Genomic DNA, 19379 nt, shown 5'->3' with positions numbered 1-19379 from the left:
TATCCCTTTGGGATTTGATTCAAACTTCTTCCACTCATCATGGAATGTTACAAGATTCCTTGAAAGATTTGAATGTTCCTCCACCTAATACATCTAGTAATATAGCATCTTTGGTTAATTCTGTGATGAATCCTAAAGCTCAAATTGTGTTTACCCAAGATGAGTTGCCTACTAGTGAAATTCAACAACAATATGATCCCTTGATGATTGTGGTTATCATGAAAGATACTACTATAAGACGAAAACTAGTAGATAATGGCTCTGGCCTTAATGTGTGTAGCATCAATCTATTGCATAAAATGAATGTGGATACATCTCTCATTGAGCCTGATTCTTGTCCCATTCGAGGCTTTGACAACGTGGCTAAGACTTCATTAGGTATTATCACCCTACCTCTCACAGTGGGACCTGTTACTTTGCCTACTCCTATCCATGTTATGTCGGGAAATTTAACATACAACTTGTTATTAGGGAGGCCTTGGATTCACAGTATGCAAGCTGTCCCCTCTACATTGCATAGACAAGTTAAATTTATCTGTAACAATAAGACATATACCTTGATAGGTGACACTAATTTCCAAGCTTGCTTACAAACATCTACTTCCAAAGGGGGTTCTTCTAAGTCATCCTCATCTAGTGATGACTCCTTAAACAAGATACCTATCGATGAATCTTCGCCCTCAGATGATCAAAATTCTTTGGATGAGTCCGAAGCTCCTGAAGAAGATTCTTCTCAACTTGAATCTACACATAAGAAGGATTTTGATCCTGAGAAGGTTCTCACAAAAGATGATTGGGGATCTCTTGATTTCAATCCTACCTTTGTGGGTGAATATAAGGTTCCTTCTAGAGAGCTTAAAGTTGAAAAGAAGGAAGAAGCTAAAAATCAATCAATCTTACCTGAACCTATGAGTAATAATTTTGTGGCCGCTTCTCAAACTTCTTCTCCTCATACCTCAAATTATGAAGAGTTTGATTCTTTGTCTTATGAAAAACCACCTCCTCTTTCTGAAATGGCTGATCGTTATGGTCATGGTTTTCACATTTTTGCTAAGCATGGGTATCATGGAAAAGGTTGTGGTGCTCATGAACAAGGGATAAAAGTTCCTCTAGAGACTAATTTTCACAATTATGCCTTTGGACTTGGCTATAATCCTTGCAAACGTACTAAAGCTTCTAAAAGACCATGCATTAGTGTTAATACTATTTCTACATCTCTATCAATGCAACACCCTGAGTATATTGATGGGGATCCTTCGAGTGACTGTGCTTTGGATGTCTTCCCTACCGATGACGCTTTAGCTGAATTTTTGGGAGCCTATGACACTCTTCCTCGTTATCATCACAATAGGGAACTCCCTTATTGTTTGAACACTGAAGCCTATTTTGGAAAAGAGATCGATAATGATGAGATTGTGAAAGAATTCCCTTAGCTAAAGGATACTCCTCAACAAAGTAATCTTCTCATAAGTGACACCACTGATGTTAAGATGGATCCTTGCAATAAAGAGAAAGTTATTAAAATTGGAAAATGTTTGGATGAAGAGGAACAGAAACAATATGAAGAACTATTGCACGAATTCCCTGAGATCTTTGCTTGGACATACTCTGACATGCCTGGTATAGATCCTAATATTGTCACTCATAACATTGTCTTAGTTCCCGATGCTAAGCCCGTGAAACAAAAGATTCGAAAAATGAATCCTAAGGTGGCTCTGCTTGTTAAGGCTGAGATTGAAAAGTTATTGGAGGCTGGATTTATCCACCCTATTGACTATTCCCCATGGATTTCAAATATTGTCGCTATGGCTAAACTATATAACAAAATAAGGATGTGTACTGACTTTCGAGATTTGAATAAGGCTTCCTTGAAAGATGATTTCCCTCTTCCAAACATTGACATGATAGTTGATTCTACGGCAGGACATGCCTTGTTATCCTTCATGGATGGTTTTTCAGGACACAATCAAATTTTCATTAACCCTCAAGATCAATTTAAAACCGCTTTCACCACTCCTTGGGGTACGTTTTGTTGGATAATGATGCCTTTTGGACTTAAAAATGCCGATGCGACTTATCAATGAGCGATGACCCTTATCTTTCATGATTATATGCATAAGATTTTAGAGGATTATGTTGATGATATTTTAGCCAAATCTATTCTTCGTATAGATCATATTAAAATCCTTCGTCAAATCTTTGAAAGAGTTCGTAAATATCACATGCGCCTGAATCCCCGGAAATGTGTTTTTGGTGTGGATAGTGGAAAACTATTAGAATTCATAGTTTCGCATCGTGGGATTGAGGTGGACACTAAGAAAATAGATGCTATTGTCAACATGCCACCTCCTAGAAATGTGTCTCAACTTAAAAGCTTACAAGGAAAGATTCAAGCTATTCGTAGGTTCGTATCTCAACTTGCGGATCGTACCTTTCCTTTTACTCAACTTCTTAAAAAAGATATCACTTTTCAATGGAACGAAGATTGTCAGCAAGCATTTGAAGATTTAAAAGTGTATTTGGCTAGTCCTCCTATTCTTCAACCTGCCGAACCTTCTAAACCTTTCCTTCTGTATACAACTGCTTCCTCTCATGCTCTCACAGCATTGTTGGCACAACATGATAAAGATGGTAAGGAATGTCCGGTTTATTACATAAGTCGTACCTTACTCAATTATGAGACCCGATATTTTGCGATAGAAAGACAATGCTTGGCCTTGGTGTTTGCGACTTAGAAATTGAGACATTATCTTTTAAATTCATAAGTCCACGTCATGTTAAAGTTTGATCCTTTGAAGCATCTTTTCTCTAAAACTGATTTATCAGGACGCCGAGCTAAGTGGGTTATGATGTTAACTGAATTTGACCTTAAATTTGTTTCACAAAGAGCAATTAAAGGGCAAGCATTGACCGATCACTTAGTTGAGGCCCCTTCACCTTTCTCCTTCCCTAATTCTGAGTCTTTTCCCAATGACTTCATTCTTTCTATAGAGAAAGATGAAACTTGGGAATTATACTTTGATGATTCTAAGTGTCGTACGGGATCGGGGGCAAGTGTTGTCCCGATTTCTCCTACAAGGAAATCTATTCCCTTATCCTATCATCTAAATTTCCTGTGTACCAATAACATTGCTGAGTATGAGGCTCTTATAGCGGGAATAAAAGTAGCCTTAGTTCTGAACATAAAACACATACATATTTATGGAGATTCGTAATTGATTATAAGACAAGTAACAGGACTGTATCAAGCAAAACAAGACAAATTATCACAATATAAAGACCTTGCCATCTCTTTATTACAAAAATTTGATTCTTATACCATGGAACCTGTTCCTCGAAAAGATAATCAACATGCAGATGCAATGGCATGTGTGGCTTCTCTTGTATCTTTAGAGGACCCTGTGGTTGATCTTAAATTTGTTATTCACAACCTTATTTCTCCAGCTATTGTAGACGATTCTAGCTTGGTAACATGTTGTGACTTTGTAGATTTAGACGAATGGTATTCGCATATCATAAGATATTTGACCGATGGTACCTTTCCTGATTCCGCTAATAGGAACACTAGGGCTAGAATCCGCAAGCTATCTGCTAGGTATATTATTCTTTCTAATGTCCTTTATCAAAGGGGTTATGATGGTCTTCTCCTTCACTGTCTTAACAAATCAGAAATCCCCGTTGCTCTTGAAGAGGCACATTCAAGTGCCTGTGGGGGGCATTTTGGAGGGAAATCCTTGGTTCAAAGATTACTTCGTATGGGATACTATTGGCAAACTATGCAGAAGGATTCTTTTTCATTTGTTAAGAAATGTCATCAATGTCAACAACATAATAATCTGATTCATGCTCCTGCCCAAGAACTTCATTCTCAAGTAGCTTCTTGGCCCTTCTCCGCATGGGGTTTGGATCTCATTGTTAAAATCTCTCCTCCTTCATCTCAAGGACACGCCTTCATTATAACCGCAACAGATTACTTTACGAAGTGGGTAGAAGCTATTCCCCTTCACTCTACCACTGCTGAAGTGATTTGTCAATTTCTTCTAGAAAACATCATTTCTCGATTTGGGATACCTTCCACTATAATCTCAGATAATGGGACATCATTTAAGAACAATGACGTGAAGAAATTCCTTGAGAAGTATCATATCAAACATCGATTTTCTACACCATACTATCCTCAATCAAATGGTCAAGCCGAATCATCCAATAAGATAATTGAACAAATTCTTCACAAAACCGTGAATAAGCATGGTAAGGATTGGAGTAATCAGCTAATCTATGCTCTTTGGGCCTACCGAATGAGTGTACGAATTGCTACAGGAACTACTCCTTATAATCTTGTTTATGGTGCTGATGCTATTATTCCTTTAGAGTTAGAGATTCCATCACTTAGGGTTTCTCTCAAGGGTATAGTAGATGATGACTCTTATAGAGAACAACGACTTCAACAGCTTGAGATGCTTGATGAACAGCGTATAAACGCTCTTGAGCATATTCAAGCATATCACAAAACTCTATAGCGAAGCTATAATGATAAGGTTATTCAATGTTCCTTCTCAGTAGGTGACTTAGTCCTCTATGAGAATCAACGCAATGTGAATGCCTTACCTGCAGAAAAGGGAAAATTTAGTCCTAATTGGCTTGGACCATACATTGTTATTGAAGATTATGGATCAGGTGCTTACAAAATAGCGGATGTAGACGGTACGCCTCTTAAAGAACCTATCAATGCTATGCACTTGCGTAGATATTATGCTTAATTCTTCATTCCTTATTTTTGTTCTTTTCAGTTCTTCAACATTGAGTAATATGTTAGTATCTCCTAATTAGAGAAAAATAGAATTAAATGTTATGGTGTTTAATCTATATTGCTTCGTTCTTGACAAGTGTGTCTTCTTACTTCATAGTTTGTCTTGAATTCATTTATGTAAATTGTAAAAGATTTACGTTTCCATTATGCTAGCATATTATACAATGTCTTTATGTGTTAAGTAGAATCATATCATGTTGTGTTTAAGTTCAAAATTAAATCACATTAGTTATATGATTCTTAGACTTAATGCATATTTCTTCCCTATCATCAATGTAGTACTTGATTATTTTAGTTAAGTCACATATGTATCAATTTAATCATGGAGCATTGAGAAATCAATCACATGGAAATTAAATCCTGAACATACATGTACATCTACCAAATGTATTAGATTTAATCAAAACAAAATATACATTGTTTTAAGCATTAAAGATAACACATTTGAGACAAAAGAGAAGCATGTATATATATATATGTGGATCGTATAAAAATATAGGTCACTATACATCCAAAATGTGACCTATCCTACATCATAAAATCATCTCCTATCCCTAGGGTTGGTGGCTGGAGAGTGTCGACTAGATGCTCCCTCCTGATCCGGTTGTGCAGGTGGACCCATAGGTGTGTAGCGTGATATAGACCGCGAGTGACTCCAAGAGGAACTCCTACGATCCCTATCCATAAGGATCGCGTGATAGGAGGAAGCCTCACTCTGAGCAGCTGCTAGATCTTGCCGTGCCCGTTGAAGGTCCTCTGATAGGACTCTCTCTCTCTCCCTCCATATGTCTACCTATACTCGAAATGGGGAGAACAAGTCCTCATGCCGACCCGCGTTCCCCTGAGGCCTATAAGCAATCTGTGAGGAACTTAGGATCTGTGCCATCGTGGAAATGTCTGTCACTGCTTGCTGAATTAGGGAACGCCACTCCTGCACATTAGCTGTAGCAGTAGAACAGATTTTTGTTAGTACCATTCTATATCATCAAAACATTAATCAATCAATATAAACCTACTATACCTGGGTCTCCCTCACGCTAGTAGGGATCATGATACGGTAGCATCTATGACTAGGATCTACTAGGCTCCCCTCGCTCAACTAATCTATGCACGATGGGTGTAGGATGGGTGGTACTAGGAACAGGTCTCCGTATCACCTCGTGTTCCCCCTTTTGGGGAATAAGAGGAGGATCCAAAGCTATGGTATCATCTCCTGAATGGTGGGGAGCTGCATCTAACCCCTCCTCATCATCTCTATCCTCCTCCTCCTCATCGTCCTCCTCGTCATCCTCATCCTCATCCTCGTCCGCATCCTCACCTGCATCCTCCTCATCCTCATCTCTATCCGTGTCCTCCTCCTCCTCCTCCTCGACACTAGGCTGATCTCCTGTGGGTGGATCAAGATCTCCTGCCTCCTCATGACCCTCTCCCTCCTCTATCTCCTCTGACCTAGATCCCTGGTCCTCATCTTGGTCTCCATGTCTCCATGGGCCGGGATGGCCTATCGGGTGATCTGGTGGAAAGATAGGCCCTGGGTATGATCTCATAAACCATGAAACATACCTGCGCTATGCTCCAGGCTCTGTAGAGTAATCAGTGACTACATCCTGATCAGATCCCTCTATATTTGTAGTCTCGATGTCATCTATCATCGGTCTCGCTACTGCTCTAGGTCTGGGAAGGACCCGTGAGTGTCGAGTATAGATGGGCACATTGGCTGGAACACACTGCTCTAGCCCAAACTGCCTCCGTACTCAGTCGAAGTAGAATGAGACTATGATGTGTGAATATCATCCCTGCAGTAGGCAGTTCCTCTGTAGGCATGCTAACTGTCTCTCCATCCCATCCCATCTGTGCACCCACAGATAGGGTCTCCATATGGTCACCTCGGTTGTCAGTCTATCAAAAATCACTCTCCAATATAACAGATCTCCAAATCTCCACTCACTGGTAAGTGGATAAGCAAACACCCTAGGTCGCTCGCTCGCTGTACTCAGCGAAAAGCCGACAGGCCTGGTGCATGTGAAGTGCTCAAATACCCACACCTGCAGAAGTGTGCATGTCATCAAGCTGCAACCCTGTCCAAACACATACTCCTCAAGGTCGTGATAGAGATGTGCAAGCATACTCCAACCCCAAGCATACACTCTCCTGTGTCTCTCCATCACTCTGATGCACCATGTGAGACCCCTATGCATATGCGTACCTCGCCCATTAGGGCAGATGGCTAGTGCTATGATGGCGATCATAAGGCGTCTCACAAGGGGCACCTCTCCTGTAGGATGTAAGAGCCAGTTGACCATGATGCGACCTCTTGTCTCGCTCGGCATGACTCTCCCTATGCAATATACCTGCTCTCTCTGATGGTCCTCCGCTGACCGATCGGTCACGTATGTAATAGTAGCTCCTTTGATAGGAAGATGAAGTATACGGTACACATCCTCAAGTGTAATCGTCAGCTCCCCTACTGGAAGATGAAATGTGCATGTGTCAGGATCCCATCGCTCCATCAGTGCCATCAGCATCACAGGATGGAACCGAATGGCTGGCATGAGGATCACATACCATAATCCCACAATCGACAATGTGTCTCTCTCTGCCTGAGTCAGCCGTGGAATCTGATCTCACAAACTACGAAGAATATGTCCCGCCGTATGCTCTCTCATGTATGGGAGACCCTGCAACACAAAAACATAACTGTAATCAATACTCAATCATCAAAATCACTCATGCAAACTGTCGAACATCGTATGATAACCCTGAAATCCCTTGCCAAGCCCTGATTGGGGACCATGGCACCCTGTCAGGGACCATGGCGCCCTGATTGGGACCATGGCGCCCTGTCAGAGTCCATGGTGCCCTATCAGGGACCATGGCGCCCTATCAGGGACCATGGCGCCCTGAGGGGACCATGGCGCCCTGAGGGGACCAGGGCACCCCACAGGGACCATGGTGCCCTGGGTGGGCCCCGGGTCAGACTTCAGGGCCCGCAAACGATCACAGAAAGACAGAAAATCAAAAGTCAACGTTCAGTCAACTCACCTCGTCTAGTGGCTCATCGTCGATCATGACCTGGCACAGGATCTCAATCCTCGTGGGATGCTCTGGTCATCGTGAAGGCATGATGATGGCTATGTGGGCTCTGCTGCAATGAACAATATTTTGAAATCAACAAAGTGACAAATGCAAATGTCACTTTCACAGTATATACTTTCATTCCTTTACCTTTCGAAACCCTAATTTTCCTTTATCACTCATTTCATCATAACTTGAGTTTGGGAGATGTGATTTTCGAGCCGTTTGTTGTGTAGGAATCGTATTTTCATTCCCCTACTCTCGGGATGTTCCAAAAAGTGTTCTGATGAAGCCTATTTAGTGAACGTCCCTCATCAATACTCTCTTACACAATTTGTCGTAAGTAAACATGCTACCCTGTTTCACCTCCCTAATAAGCAAGTCGAAACAGGGGGGGCATATAGCTACTCACAAATTTCATCACTTTCCTTAGTAAGCATTAGGTGATTTTGTGATCTAACATGTGTTTTGTAGGGTGTGGTTCCTAACTATGTACTACAGATACCGCTGGGGGCTTCGTCCGACAACTTATGGATATATCCTTTTTCAAATGATGTTTACTTTTATGTACTTTAGCTTGCATATGCACGTAGTACTCATATGACCGCTAAAGTGGGGGCTAAATGTAGCATCATAAATTGTACGCACTTGCTAGGGTGGTACAATTTCACACCTAGTTTAGCACCCGCCTTAGTGCATTTTACATTTTGCATTGCATTGCTCCTTTAGCACTTAATTAATCAAATTAATTAGGTCTAAGGTCCTATTTCATCATCCTCTACATCATAAAGTTGGGCCCTTTCGTTAAAGTGTGCCCTTTTCATTTTATTCCTCCAATACATCATTCAATCAAAAACCCTAATTAAGTCCTATTTTGAACTTGGGGGCTTGGTTTCAGGGGTCAAAACATCTCGAAATCACCTGTAACTTCGGGATTCTCTCTAAAATCATCATATCCGACGGCCCTGAAAATTTGGTGAAAAGTTGTCGGGACCATGGCGCCCGGAGTGCATATGGTCCCGGACATTTTTCTCGAAATTTTAGGAGCACAATCCAATCATAAAATAAAGCTTAACCCCAAGAAATTGGCGGGAAGTTCAATCTCTAGGTCGGCCAAAAGATGAAATTACGATCTACGGTTTCCTACATAAGAGCTTTCTTTCTTCATTTGAAGGGATCCGATTTTTGTTTTCAGGAACCTCATATGCAGCGAAAGAGCAGATCTTTGAAGACTTCAACAATATTCAACATCCCTCTATCAAGCATTTATCAATTTTATTCGTCCACTTAGGGCTTGGAAGACATTGAAGAACAATAGGAGATTACCGACTGAGAATTGGATTGTACTCCTCCCTTGAGGGTTGGGTATGATTTCATGTTGTTTTCATGTCTTTGCATAAGCTTCAATATATCCTTTATTCATGCTTTAGATCACTTTGCATCTTGATTTAGAGCATTTACATTATCATTTACAAGCAATTAGGGTTTACTTTCTAGGTTGCTCTAGTTTGCTTTCTTGCATTTTAGGACCTTGCACACACACTAGGTCTGCACACACAATACATTTTACAAAACAACTTGACTATTCATGGAGGTGGAAATCACTGAAGCGGGGGTTTGACTAAGGAAAAACCCTATATAGCTGCCCATACCATTTTCAGATATAAGTGCAGGTTTCGGGACTCGAACAATGCTGCAGGTGATAGATCCGGGAAGAGCACGTCGAGACAACACTCCACATCAAACTGCAGAGCAAAAGACCTGGATAGGGGCGCTGGGCGCCCTGGTCTCTGGGACAGAGGCACTGGGTGCCCTGGTCCTCCTGACAGACAGTGTTTTTGGACATTTTTGGCAGTTTTCCAAAGTGCAAAATAGCAGTTTCAGGTGCAGTTTTTGGGACAGAATCAGGACAGTGGTGCCCGCGCCCTCGTCCCAAACATTTTCAATCAGATTTTGACTCCAGGTACGATCTGCATTATTATTTTTTCCTTGTGTTTATAGTTATTCATTGTTTAATCTCAATTCTACAATCTTGTTATTAGTTCGTTCTTGCATTTTGGGATTAGGGCTTGAACTTGCATCATTTGATCTTCCAATTTCAACAAAGGAATAGAAATCCTAATAGGTAGCCCGTGGCTCTCTCTTTCACAAGAAGAAGTAGCCAATTATGTGATACCTCTAGGCTCTTTCGTATTCCGTAATGTGTGTCAAAAGGTAGGATTAGGACATGTTAACCTAGTCTCGCTTTTTCTCCTACACACCAAGTTTCATCTTCTACCAGGTACATGAAATTTGCAAAACCTATCAAAGTTGTGTGTTATGCAGAAGGGCTACTAGCCTGTGGAGGCCTAATTGGCCATGTTTTGCTCCCTCGGTTAACGATGGCCTTTTAAACCACAAAGAAAGTTGGGGATGTTATTTTAGGAGTGTATGCTGAAGGTTTTTTGGGGATTTGCCCATTGCTGGTGCAGTTTTCAGACTATCCACTTTTTATGGCATAAATGGAGGGTTTTGTAGGGTTTAGAGCAAGCAATGTTTGAAAGACTCTCCCACTCCACTCTTCAAGCCTCCTCCATGGTGTAGAACCTCTGCCACACCTCAAGGAACCTTCCCCTTCTTTTTCTCTGCAAGGATAACATCAAACACTTGGCACACAAGAAGGAAAACATAGAATTGCCTCTGCCACTGTCTTTTCACTGCCTTTTACCAGTCAAATTGCTGCTAACTCTTTTGGACCTGCATTTTAAGAGTTAGTAATGGAGTTATACCTCAATTAGGTCTTCCACATAAAAATATATCTCCTATTACATTGCCTTTAATGTTCCAAGGTGTGGATAATGCTTTGAGCATCCCATTTAGCAAAATGACAACAATTTTCACAAAAATAGTGAACTCACTATTTTGTCTACAAAAAGAGAATGATTACAAGATGTAAGCTATTCTAGTACATAAAGATGGTACTTCAAATCCTTGGTCACATGTCCAGACCTTGTCGCATCCATTTTCTCACCCAAATCATTTTTTAGTGCAAACTTTGAGTGTTATTCAAACTACTAGCCAAATGACAAACACTTGCCTAGTATTCACTCAATGGCATCTTTAAACCATTCTTCTAGAACAAAAAGAAAATAATGTACAACATATATACATGTATTAGCTTGGAAGAATCCATTGGAGGGATCCCAGACCTGGATCAACCAAGTTGACACATTTTACAACCCCAAACCCCTGGCAGGGCAGCAGATGCACAGTTTACAAATATTTTTGAATAAACACCTTGTAAATGAAAAATAAATGATACAATTAAATTAGAAGCCTTAATACATCAACATATAAACTTAAAAGAAGGTACAATATGGATTGTATAGCTACAGTATAGACTACCCTTCAAAAGGAGAGAAAAATAGTCATAAAAGCTAAAAAAGCTTGTTTTCTATTGAGTTTCTCTTGCAAATACCATCACTAACCCTTTCCAAGGAAAAGGGAGGCCTTATATAGTTTCTCTAGTTGGTTTCCATGCCCTTGTATAGACAAGAGGCTTCAATAATTACATTTTTCAAGAAAATGACAAATTTGACAACTTTCTTAAGTCAAATGACAACTTTTCTTGCTCACAAAGGTGTTTTTGACAACCTAGCCTTATAAACTCGCCTAAACAACTTATACATGCTTAGAAACACTAAAAAATCATGTTACAATTCTCTTGAAGCCATTAGGAGACCTTTTTGGCAATTTTGCACATTTTGGCCAAAAATTGTCAACTCAAGGCTTGAAATGCAAAATTTGATCTCTTAAGCCCAAAATGAGATCAAAACCACTACAAATGACTCAAAACAACCTAAAACAAAAAAAACAACCTAACACAATAATTTACAAACATAAAAGCATAAAATACCCAAAAATGGAGTTTTGACTCAACTAGGTGCTCCTACACCATACTCCCCCCAAAACAAAGAAGTCACGTGACTCCTTGAGGCAGAAAAGAAGAAGGAATGCCAACTTTATGAAAGTTAGATTTAGGTATCCAAGTGGCCTCTAAGATAGGTTGAACCTTCCACTTGATGAGATGCTCCATGTAGGTGTGATTCATTGTCCTTTTTAGAACTCTGGAGTCTAGAACCTGTTCAGCATGGGGAAAAGAAAGAGAAGGGAGAGATAGATCAAAAAGGGAGTTGCAAACATCTGAAACTCTTTGAGCCTCCTCAAGTGGCTTCCCTTTGAAAGAAAATGGATCTACAACATTAAAAATGGGGGACAAAGAAACATTAGTAGGCAAATCAACTTTATAAGCATTAGACTCATACTTAGCCAAGATCTTGCAAGGGCCTATCCTCCTCATCTGAAGCTTGCTTGGGACTCCCTTTTGTAGCCTTGACTTATTCAAGTGAACCATCACATAATCACCTATGGAAAACTAAGTATCTCTCTTTGTAGCATCCACTCTTGCCTTAACTTTTTTAGAGGTGTCTTGGAGAGCTTGTCTCACTTGCTCATGAACCTCCTTCATGGAGTGAGCCATGTCATCTACTGTCCCACTCTTATGCTCCAAGTTAGTGGTATCCTTCAACTCAATTATACCTCTTGGATGCATACTATAAACAACTTCAAATGGACTTTTACCTATAGAGCGGTTAACACTATCATTGTAGGCATATTCTGCTTGATGAATGAGCTGATCCCAACTCTATCCATATTCCTTTGTCAAACACCTAAGCATGTTTCCAAGAGACCTATTCACAACTTCTATTTGGCCATCAGTTTGTGGATGATAAGCTAAACCAAAAGAGAGATTAGTACCCAATCTCTTCCACAATGTTTTCCAGAAATGACCAAGAAACTTAACATCTCTATCAGATACAATGCTAGTAGGAAAATCATGAATCCTAACAACTTCCTTGAAAAATAAATAAGTAATATGACTTGCATCATGTGTTTTTTTGCAAGGAATGAAGTGAGCCATCTTACTAAATCTATCAACTACCACAAATATGCTATCAAATCCTGCTTGAGTTCTAGGTAACCCTACTACAAAATCCATGCTAATGCAATCCCAAGGCCTATGTGGAATGGGACGAGGCTGATATAAACCAGCATTAGAGGAGTTACCTTTTACTTTCTGACATACCAAGCACTTCTCAACATACCTCCTGATGTCTCTTTGCATCTTAGGCCAATAATAGAATCTTTGAACCAGCTCTAAGGTCTTGTTTAGACCAAAATGTCCACTTAAGCACCCATTGTGCTTCTCTTGAATGAGGTTCTCTCTCATAGAATCTTGTGGAGCACACAACTATCCACCCCTAAATAACAAACCATCCTGCAAAGTGAAATTAGTGTATGCACCATGGAAGTTATTCTCAAAATCTTTACAAAATTTATAAGCTTCTGCAAAATCATTATCAGTAGGATACATGTCCCTGAAACTATCAATACCAATACTTTGAACTTGAATCTCATGAATAGTTAACAATTTTCTACTCAAAGCATCTGCTACTTTATTCAACTGACCCTTCTTATGCTTAATAGTAAAAGTGTAAGCTTGTAAATATTCTACCCATTTAACATGCCTATGATTTAGTTTATCTTGTGAGTTCAAGAAACTGGGTGCCTGATTATCTGTGTATACAACAAACTCTTTAGGAAGAAGATAGTGTCTCCATTTTCTAAGTTCTTGTAAAAATGCATAAAGTTCTAAATCATAGGATGAGTACTTTTTCTTTGCATCATTTAACTTTTCACTAAAGAATGCTACTGGCCTATTTTCTTGACTTAAAACAACTCCTACAACAATATTGCTAGCATCACATTCAATAGTAAAAAGCTTATCAAAACTAGGCAAAATGAGCACTGGTTGAGTAGCTACTTTAGTTTTTAGTGATTCAAACACCTTATTTGCTGCACTTTTCCATTGAAACTTTACCTTCACACCCTCTTTGATAGTGTCCAACATTCGAGCACAAATCTCACTGAATCCCCTGATGAATTTCCTATAAAATTGAGCCAAACCATGGAAGCTTCTGACATCACTGGCTATCTTAGGAGTTGGCCAACTGGTTATTGCAACAACTTTTGATTGACCCATTTTCAGATTGCCTCCTGATACAACAAAACCAAGATAGACCAATTCTTGCTTCATAAAATCACATTTTCAAGATTAATGGTTAGTTGTTCATCAGATAACTATTTCAAAACATTAGCTAAATGTTGTAAGTGTTCTTCCTTAGTCTTGCTGAAAATAAGAATATCATCTAAATACACTACAACAAATTTGCCAATGAAATCATGTACAACTTCATTCATGAGCCTCATGAATGTGTTGGGAGCATTAAAGAGTCCAAAAGGCATGACTAGCCATTCATAGAGACCCTCATTCATTTTGAAAGCTGTCTTCCAATCATCCCCCTCTTTGATCCTTATCTGATGGGAACCACTCTTCAAATCAATCTTATTGAAATACTGTGCACCCCCCAAACAATCCATCAAATCTTCTATCTTGGGTATGGGAAATCTATATCTGATGGTGATTTTTTTTATGGCTCTGGAATCTATACAAAGTCTCCATGTTCCACCTTTATTAGGTGCCAATATTGTAGGTACTGCACAAGGACTAATGCTTTTCCTAATCAGCCCTTGGTCTAAGAGTTCTTGTATTTGTCTTGCTACATCTTTGTTTTGTTCAGGGGTCATCTTGTAGGCTGCCTTATTGGGCAAAGAGGCTCCAGGAATAAAGTCAATTTGATGGCTAATGGCTCTAGGAGGTGGTATGGCTGCAGGTGTACCATCACTGATTATGTGTTTGAAGTTATCAAGGACTTTTTGCACCTCATGTGGTATCTCAAATTTCTTTTCTACCCTTTCTTCCTTAGGCTTCACTATGAGTGCAAATCCTACTCCTCCACCCTCTTCTAGTGTTTTTATGAACTCTTTCTCATTCACTAACAAGATGTTAGGCACCTTATTGCTACTCTCTCCTTCTTCAATGAGGGATTGAATATGATAGCTTACTCCATCTTTCTGAAAAGAATAGGAGTTTCTTTCCCCATCATGTTGTGCTTTTCGGTCAAACTGCCATGGTTTACCCAGTAGCAAGTGGCAAGCATCCATAAGAAGGATGTCACATAGGATCCTATCTACATATCTCCCAATGTGGAAATTTACCCAAGCTTGCTCATTTACCAACACATGTTGTCCCTTATTCAACCAGGTGACTTTGTATGGCTCCTTGTGTTGTATCCTAGGTAGTTTCAATTTGCTTACTGCTTCTTCTGATATGATGTTATATGTGGATCCTAAATCTATGATCACCTTACACACCTTTCCCATGATTTTACACTTAATCTTGAACAATGCTCTTCTTTGTGAGGCCTCTACACTATGTGGCTTCTTCATTAACACTCTCTTGATCATTAAACTCTCACCATCTTCTGAAGCTAGGTTGTTGAATGTTGAAGTTTTGGTATTACCTCCATCTTATTGAACATAGTTTACTCTCTTTTCACCTCCATAGGATGAACTAGGCTTCTTTGGGAATCTATAGGTAGGGTGGCCCAACTTTTGGCAGTTATAGCATTTCATGGTTGAGAAGTAGGACCCTCTCCCTGGTCCATTAGATCTACCCCTACTTAGGTTGCTTGATCCCCTACCCCTATAGTTGGGTTTGCTCTTAGAATCCCCACTTTTCTCAATAAGCTTAGACTCTCCCTCAGACCATTGATCTATGTTTCTTCCCCTAAAACTACCTCTATTGCCTCTACCATCTCTTCCCCTACCTCTTCCTCTATTGTTTTGTTCTTGCTTTCTCCTACCTTTCTCTTCCACTTTAAGTGCCAATTCATAGCACTTGTGTACGGTTTGTGGGCACAACAAGCTCATCTCTTCTTGGATGTTCCACCTTAACCTAGTCAAGTACCTTGCCACTTTGATAATCTTATCCTCCACTACTCTGGATCTCATGCATAGTTTATAAAATTCTTTAGTGTAGCTACTGACATCTAGGTCTTTCTATCTCAAGTTTTGTCTTTTCTTGTGAAGTTGTATCTCATATTATTTAGGAAGGTAGGTCTCTTTGATTTTGGCTACCATTGCCTTCTTGGTGGCTATTGGTTGCTTACCTTCTTTCACCCTTTCCTCTTGGATGAATTTCCACCATGTTAAGGCTGCCCCTCTTAGCCTTGATTTGGCCACCTTGACCTTTTGTGCTTTAGTCACTCCATCACACTCAAAATGGTTTTCTAACCCTTCAATCCACTTTATTAGAGCATCTGGATCCATCTTTCCACTAAAAAGGGCCACTCCTTCTAAGGTCTTACCACTCATAGTTGTCAAGGCTTTCAAGAATGGTTCTTGCTCAATGACAGGGTCAGGTATGGGAACCTCATCTTCTATGGCCACCATTTTACCTTTATTACCAACCTTATCATGGACCTCCTCAGTTCTAACTTCTACTTCAGCTAGTTTCATTGCTAGTTGATTTAATCTATCTCTGAGTGCCCTATTTTCCTCTTCTTGATCCTCACCCTTCTTGGCCAAATCTGCATTGGTCACCATGTTTTCCTAATGTGTCTTTCTCTTGAATCTTTTGTTGGCTCTGATACCACTATGATAGGGAGCTTGATAGGGAAGTGCTCACAAGGAAATTTGTTCAGAAAGGATCAATTTATTTCCAAGGACTTATAGATTATGTTGAATATGTTTACTCAATCTGCCTGATTGTCATGATGCCAAATTCTCCATGGTTTTCTTCCCTAGCAAACTCCCTTACTGGTGATGACTCTTGCCCATGAACAAAACTACTCAAAATACTTAATCCTTCCACCTATACTTGCTCATGCTTGGCTCTTGGGGCCCTCAAACTTCAGTTTCAATGTGAACTAAGGTCTTTCATCATGTAAAAGTAGGGGTAGTGAGGTACTACTCACCTTTGGGTGCTCAAGATCTTGTTTTGAGGTCAAATGCCCTTAACTTACTCAAAGTCCTTAACAAGGCTCAACTACCCCAAATGAGGCTGCAAACCATCTAGGAGTCCCAAAATACAATTGGTGGATTACTTGGAATTTTTCCTTCACATTTCATGAGTCACCAAGTTTCATCTTCTATTGGGTACATGAAATTTGCAAAAACTGTCAAAGTTGCGTGTTATGCAGCAGGGCTACTAGCCCGTGGAGGCCTAATTGGCCATGTTTTGCTCCCTCTGGTCAGTGATGGCCTTTTAAACCACAAATAAAGTTTGGGATGTTATTTTAGGAGTGTATGCTCAAGGATTTTTAGGGATTTTCCCACTATTGGTGCAGTTTTCAGACTGTCCACTTTTTATGGCATAAATGGAGGGTTTTGTAGGGTTTAGAGAAAGCAATGTTTGAAAGACTCTCCCACTCCACTCTTCAAGCCTCCTCCATGGTGTAGAACCTTTTCCACACCTCAAGGAACCTTCTCCTACTTTTTCTCTGCAAGGATAACATCAAACACTTGGCACACAAGAAGGAAAATAGAGAATTGCCTCTACCACTGTCTTTTCACTACCTTTTACTAGTCAAATTGCTGCTAACTCTTTTGGACCTGAATTTTAAGAGTTTTTAATGGAGATATACCTCAATTAGGTCTGCCACATAACAATCTATCTCCTATTACATTTCCTTTAGTGTTCCAAGGTGTGGATAATGCTTTGAGGATCCCATTTAGCAAAATGACAACAATTTTCACAAAAACAGTGAACTCACTATTTTGTCTACAAAAAAGAGAATTATTACAAGATGTAAGCTATTCTAGTATATAAATATGGTACTTCAAATCCTTGGTCACATGTCCAAACCTTGTCACATCCATTTTCTCACCGAAATTGTTTTTGAGTGCAAACTTTGAGTGTTATTCAAACTACTAGCCAAATGACAAACACTTGCCTAGTATTCACTAAATAGCATCTTTAAACCATTCTTCTGGAACAAAAAGAAAATAATGTACATCATATATACATGGATCAACTTGGAAGAATCCATTGGAGGGATCCCAGACCTAGATCAACCAAGTTGACACATTTTACAACCCCAAACCCCTAGCAGGGCAGCAAATGCAAAGTTTACAAATATTTTTGAATAAGCACCTCGTAAATGAAAAATAAATGATAAAATTACATGAGAAGCCTTAATAAATCAACATATCAACTTCCAAGATGGTACAGTATGGATTGTACAGCTACAGTATGGACTGCCCTTCAAAAGGAGAGAAAAACAGTCATAAAATTCAAAAAAACTTGTTTTCTATTGAGTTTCTCTTGAAAATACCATCACCAACCCTTTCCAAGGAAAAGGGAGGCCTTATATAGTTTCTCTAGTTGGTTTCCATGCCCTTGTATGGACAAGAGGCTTCAATAATTACTTTTTTCAAGAAAATGATAAATTTGACAACTTTCTTAAGTCAAATGACAACTTTTCTTGCTCACAAAGGCTTTTTTGACAACCTAGCCTTATTAACTTGCCTGAAAAACTTAGAAATGCTTAGAAACACTAAAAAAACATGTTACAATTCTCTTGAAGCCATTAGGAGACCTTTTTGGCAATTTTGCACATTTTGGCCAAAAATTGTCAACTGAAGGCCTGAAATGCAAGATTTGATCTCTTAAGCCCAAAATGAGATCAAAACCACTAAAAATGACTCAAAATAACCTAAAATAAAAAAAACAACCTAACACAAGACTTTACAAACATAAAAGCATAAAATACCCAAAAATGGAGTTTTGACTCAACTAGGTGCTCCTGCACCAAGAGGTCTGCCTCAGCTAGACAAACCGGTTAATGCTCTTTGCAAAGAATGTTAGTTAGGAAAGATGACTTCTTAAACTTTTAAGAGAATGTACTTCTTAGCACAAAACTTATTAGATTTGGCTCATACAGATCTATGTGGACCCATAAGAACAAGAAGCATTCACAGTGATGGATATTTCATGATCATCACTGATGATTGTTCAAGGATGATGTGGGTCACATTCTTGAAGGATAAGAATGAAGATTTTGGTAAGTTCAAGGCATTTAGGGCCTTAGCTGAGAAAGAGAGTGGCAAAAAGATAAAATGTCTGAGAACAATTCAAGGCGGTGAATTTACTTTTGAGGGATTCACTAAGTACTGTGATGAGAATGGTATCAAACAACAACTTTCTACACCAAGGACACCACAATAGAATGGTATCATAGAGAGGAACAACCAGTCAGTGGTTGAAGCTGTTAGGACAATGTTGATACAAGGAGGTGTAGCGAAAACATTTTGGAAAGAAGCTATAAGTACAACTGTCTACACAATAAACTAAGTTCTAGTGAAAAGAGATAAGGACAAGACCCCTTATGAATATTGGTATGGAAGATCACCTGATGTTAGCTATTTTAAGATATTTGGTAGAAAATGTTTTATTAAAAGAGGTGATTACATTAGCAAGTTTGAAGCTAAGAGTGATGCAGGTATATTTCTTGGCTATTCCACCAAGAGTAAGGCCTACAAATGCTTCAAC

This window comes from Cryptomeria japonica, chromosome 8 (assembly GCF_030272615.1).
Source record: "Cryptomeria japonica chromosome 8, Sugi_1.0, whole genome shotgun sequence".
NCBI classification, from domain to species: domain Eukaryota; kingdom Viridiplantae; phylum Streptophyta; class Pinopsida; order Cupressales; family Cupressaceae; genus Cryptomeria; species Cryptomeria japonica.
Note: the sequence above shows the minus strand (reverse complement) of the source record.